Source organism: Aythya ferina (genome assembly GCF_964211825.1).
Source record: "Aythya ferina genome assembly, chromosome: 10".
Taxonomy (NCBI): Eukaryota; Metazoa; Chordata; class Aves; order Anseriformes; family Anatidae; genus Aythya; species Aythya ferina.
The window spans coordinates 11,079,991-11,085,391 of NC_140306.1; positions in this window are offsets into that span (position 1 = coordinate 11,079,991).

Sequence of the window (5,401 nt, forward strand, 5' to 3'; positions counted from 1 at the left end):
TGCTCCTCAGGGGACTTGCTCAAAATCCTTTGCCATCCCACTGAAAGCACCTTGCTGCATGCCCACCTGTGGCACACACCAAAGCCCCTCAGTGCAACACCTGGCCCAGCACCTGCCCCTGGGAGCCAGCACCCTGACAGCACCTGGGGACGAGCACAGCCCTTGCTCATCCATCAGCTGCCGGGCTGTGGGTGCCAGCATCCCTGGTTTGGCTGCAGATGAAGCCCAGGCTGGTAAAACACACCAGGGTTGGCTGCAGGGGAAATTTAGCCATAAAAGTTCTCACTCCCCTGCTTGCTGCCTGCACGCTTCAGTAGCTCAGTGTGGGATCAGACAGGTTAGCCCCAGTGCTCTGACCCCTAGGGCTGCCAGCACTCACACCCCTTGCTCCTCACCCAAAGGAGACTCCCTTCCACCTCCCTCAGCTCTGGCAGGGTCCAGGACCCTGAACCACAACAGCTGAGTGAACTGCACAGGATGCGGCCCCAGAATACCACATCCCAGCCCACAGCCAGCCCACCCATCACGCTGGGTGACATCCCTCACCATCCCCAGCACCTCCAGCAGCCCCACAGAGAGGGGACGGTCCCCACATATCCCCACAGATCCCTCAGCTCCCTCCTGCCCACCCTACCCACACTCCCTCCCCTTCCCCTGCCCTTCTCCGCCGCTTGCACCACGGGCGCGTGTGCCCTCAATCTGTCGGCTCGGATTAGAGTCCGGAGCCGTTCCCCTCTGCCGAGCACGGAGCCCGTCGGGGCTGCGAGGCCGTGTCTGCCATGGCAGGTTATGGGAGACGGGGTCAGATGGGGCTGGCGCAGCGCTGCAGAGGGGTGGGTGGCCGCTGCCAGGACGGAGAGGATCCCCCCTTCCCTTCCCACGGAGCTGGGTTTGTCTGAGAGGCAGAGATGGGATGGAAAGGGGTAAGGGGTGCAAGAGGAGCAGGGCTTTCTTGCCATACGTGGCTGGAGGTGGCTGCCCCAGCTCCAGGAATGTGGGCCGTTTTGTTTTACAGAAGTGTTTCTTCGTGGTATTACAAATAAATGTCAATAAAAATGAAGTGTATAAAATGCAACATGGCTTTTTTCTTTTTTTCTTTTTTTCTTTCTTTCCCCCAATGAACCCAGCTAAACACGGATGCACTCTTCTCTCCATTCCCCAAATCGGATCAGCTTCACTCCAGCTGCTCCCTAGGAGCAGTTCCTGGCCTCTGACATCCCCCAAAAGTGCCTGGACAGGAGCTGAGCTCCTGCAGGAAGCCCCCTTCACCTTCACCACACCTCAGCCCACACCACCAGCACTTTCTGCTCAGGCTGGAGCCCAGCACCGCTGCAGAGATGAATCCAAAGGAAGGATGAGAGGAAAGGGAGGAGGTTCCCAGGAGGATAACAAGATGTCTGCACAAGGAGGTGAATTACCAATTGGGAGAGGAGCAGGACAAGCTATCAGGATGCCCCTCATATGCACACAGCCCAGCCAGGGGGTCGGGCGGGTGGGCAGCGAGCCCCAGAGGCCTGCACTGCGTTGGCTGAGGATGACGGGCTGGGTCTGACAGCTCTGTGGGCTGTCACCATCTATTGCGTTGTGTTCCCTGAAGGACAGCAGGGTGAGCACAATGCCCAGAGCCCTGATGAGCAGGCTAGCAGGCACACAGGCACAGCAAGGAGCCAACCCCAGCATCTCCAGTACAAGCCTCTCTCCCTTTTCTTCTGGAAACATGGGGCTGGGAAGCCCAGTGCAGGAGCTGAGCAGCAGTAACCAACCTCCCAACTTACAGCCATGGGGTTCTTGTTGTGGGGGCTGATTCCACTTACTCTAGAGACCAGGGCCAGCTAGGAAATGTGGATTTAGCTTCTGAAATGCCTCAAAACCTCAGGTGTTCAATTCAGACATTTCCAGCCCAGTTCTCTCTGATAGGATGGAGAAATGGATTATCAGTGCTGGAGGGAGAAGCTCCGTTAGGTCCCAGCTTGTCTACTCATACCCAGAGCCTCCAAGACTTTGCCCCTTCCAGCAACAGGAAGAAAATCCAGCACAACAGCACCTGGACAAGTGCCACCCAGCCTGCCCTCTCTGCCCCTGCAGCCACTGAAGCTCGTCCAGCAGCTGGGGCACACGGTGACACGGCAGTGACACGGTGGAGGCCCAGCTGCAGCTCCTGTGCTGGAGGACAGCTTTGCTATGACATCCTGGGGCACCAGCAGCAAGGAGAGTGGCACATCCCTCAAGCTGCCCCACAGGCTGGGCTCTCCTTCCTCTGCCCAACCCGCAACCCCACGACCTGAAAGCGTCCTCTTACTGCAGCCCAGTGACACAGAAAAACAGCCGCCAGGATGGGGGGAAGGGGTCAGATGCCAGCGTGGAGAACCCCCCAAGTCAGACGCACAAACAAACCCACATCGCCGCTTCTCGTGGATGTCACAAGAAGTGGCACGAGCTGTAGCTGCAGGAGAAAAAATCCAGTAGACACCAATTAAATGCATGACTTGATGCCTCTGCTACGGCAGCCAGTGGTGGCTTGCTGGTGGCAGCTGAGTGTCACTGGCCAGTGCTGACACTGCTGAGCCTCTGCCTCTCCCAGGGGATGTTGGGGACAGTCAGTGTCACCAGCACAACCAGAGCTGCCTGCGCACGCCTGCGGACCAGCTAGCTTGATGTGAAGTACGCCACAAAATCCTTCCTGTCCTGCCTTGAAGCCAGGGGATTGCCACTTGGTCATAAGCCCAAATGTCCCTAGAGCATTAACAGAGGGTGGACCCAGTGGAAAAGTTTGGGTGGGTGCTGCAGCCAGGGCCAGCCCCATCCCATGGCATGGCAGGGAAGGGATCGCCCCACTGCAGGGACGCCTGGAGCAGCTGCCTGTTGGCAGTGTGAGAAAGCCAAAAGAGCCCAAGAGGAGGCCAAATCACAGCCCAAGCCCCATTTTTTGCACATGGTGACGCAGATGTCTATACCCAACACACCCAAAAGTTGCTAAGAAGAGTTGCTCTGGTGTGATGGCCACAGGAGCATGACCACTCGCCCCATCCCACCAGCAAGTGCTCCCAAAAGCATCCTGCCCAGTGCCAGCAGTCATGCAGCAGGTGTTGCACTGCAGCTAGCCCAGGCATCTGCATCGCTCTGCACCTCAAATTTCCTACAGGACTTGTGCCTGCTCCCCTACAGCCCCTGGCTCGCCCTCTGCCCTGCAGCCAGGAGCATCGAGCACATGGTAAGCACGTCTGCAAGGAGCACACTTCCCTCCTCTGATGTAAACTGCAGCCACTAGAGGGTAATCCAGCCCTCCGAGTCACATCAGCGCCTTGCTTTGATACAGCAGGCCCAGGTAAATGTCTGAACCCCAATTACAGGGTGCCTTTCAGCAGATCCTGCCCAAATCAGCACCCACATCGATCCTGGCCAAGCAGAGAGCTGGGCTGGCTGCCACCGAGCCGAGCCACCTGGAGGAGGCACCCCAAGCAATGCCACCGCACCAGGCTGCTGCTGGGGCTGCTTCTTCCAGTTGGATGGTGCTGCTTCTCCAAGCTTATTAAGAACTGTGCAAAATAATAATAATAACGAAATAACATTTTAAAAACTCACCATAACCCTGAAATCTTCATTAATTATGAATTTTGCATGGCAACTGTTACTAAGAGAGTCTCCTCTGAAACTGATGTTCAAAGACCTTTACATCAAATCTTCAAACAGCTGAGAAGGTTCAAGCTACAAAGTCGAAACATCTGTTGCTTTCCATGCATTTTTCAATGGGGAGATCAGAGAGGAGAAAAAAGTGTACAAAATAATCCTGGTTCTGCTTTATTATTTAAATACAATGACAGCCTATGATATACACTCTGCACAGAAAGAGAGAGAGAGAAAGCAGTAATGAGCGCAGGGTGTTATACAGCTCTACCTACCAGAGCCAAAAATACAATATGCTTCCATTTGCTTTAAATTTAGCCCTTCTGGGAAAAGCTGCATTAACAGCCCTGGGGGATGAAGTCTAAAAGAGGAAAAGAAGGGCAACTTCTCCAGCAGAAGCAATGGGCTGACAGTCTCATACCTCCTCCAGATGCCACGCAAAGCCAGGCTAGGGTGGGCTAGTGAGGATGTAAAGCTGTGGGTGCACGTCCCAGCTGCTCCTCGTGTCACCTCCCCTCACCACAGCCAGCAGGTACAAGCAGAAAGGGCTGGCCTCCATGCCAGTCAGAAGACCAGCAGACAGGGCTGTCTCCTAAACCCTGCCTTCCAAACACACTTCATGGGGGCAAAAAGCAGGGTGCAGATTCTCAGAGGAGGCAGAAATCAGGAGACCGGTGCCTCTCCACACCTGATCAGCTCTGTCTAGCGAGGTCCTTGCTGGACCTGGCTGCAACACTTTTCAAAGTTCTCATCTGAAAAACTAGCATCTTTTTACCCCAAACCAAATCTCTCAAGCAGCAAAACAAAGAATTATTGACATTCCCAACATTTTCCAAGGCTTTGCAAAACATTCGGTGTCACATAGGATCAATATCACTTTCAGTGGAACATTAAGTGTATATATATATATATATATATATATATATATATATATATATATATATTCTTGATTGAACAGCAAGAGGAAAATTCTAACAGCTTTTGGATTAAAGAGCCCAATTCAAGGCCAGCACAGCAGCCTTCAACCTAGCCAAGGTGCCCCCAGAGATGAGGCCCAGATGTGAGCAAGGTCCCTGCACTTGTGGCACTTCAATGAGCCCTGAGCATTCCTGCAGTGTAAGAGCAGTAACTTAGGAGGTGTTTACCAGCAGATGAGCCCTTCTTCAAATAGAGGGACTGGTTCCAGCTTTCCTACCATATGCTTTTGGGGAAAGCTGCCCCTCTGAGAGCTGGTGCAACTGCTGGGTTGGAAGACACCTGGTCTGCCAAGGCAGGTTCATCTGATGCCAGGAACAAGCCCAATTAGCAAACTTCAGAAGAGGAGCCAGACATCAAGTACATCAAGTAGCAGGAGGCTGGGAATGGTTTCTTGGGTCCTCACACCAAGTCCCTGCTGTCACAGGCACTGTGATGTATTACTTTTTAATAAGTATAAAGCTCAAAACTTTTACTCAAATCTAATCTTCCCAAAGGAGGGTGGGATGGGTGAGAGGGAGATGTTTGGGCTTCCAAAAGCCTTGCAAACCTGTGGTTCATGACCAAGACCCTCTTCCTGCCTTGGAGCAGTCCACAAGCATCAACACTTTCCTCAAGGCACTTTCTTCTACCTCTGCAGTGAAGGTGGAGATGCCCCCTTGCCACAGAAAGGTGCCAAAGCCCTTCCAGGAGGCTTCCTCTGCCCAGGGAGCCTGCCTGTAGCCCCAGCTCCTTTGGAAGTTATTAAGAAATCCTGCTGCCACTGGCTCAGACAGGGCAGGGACAAATTATCAAATGCTGC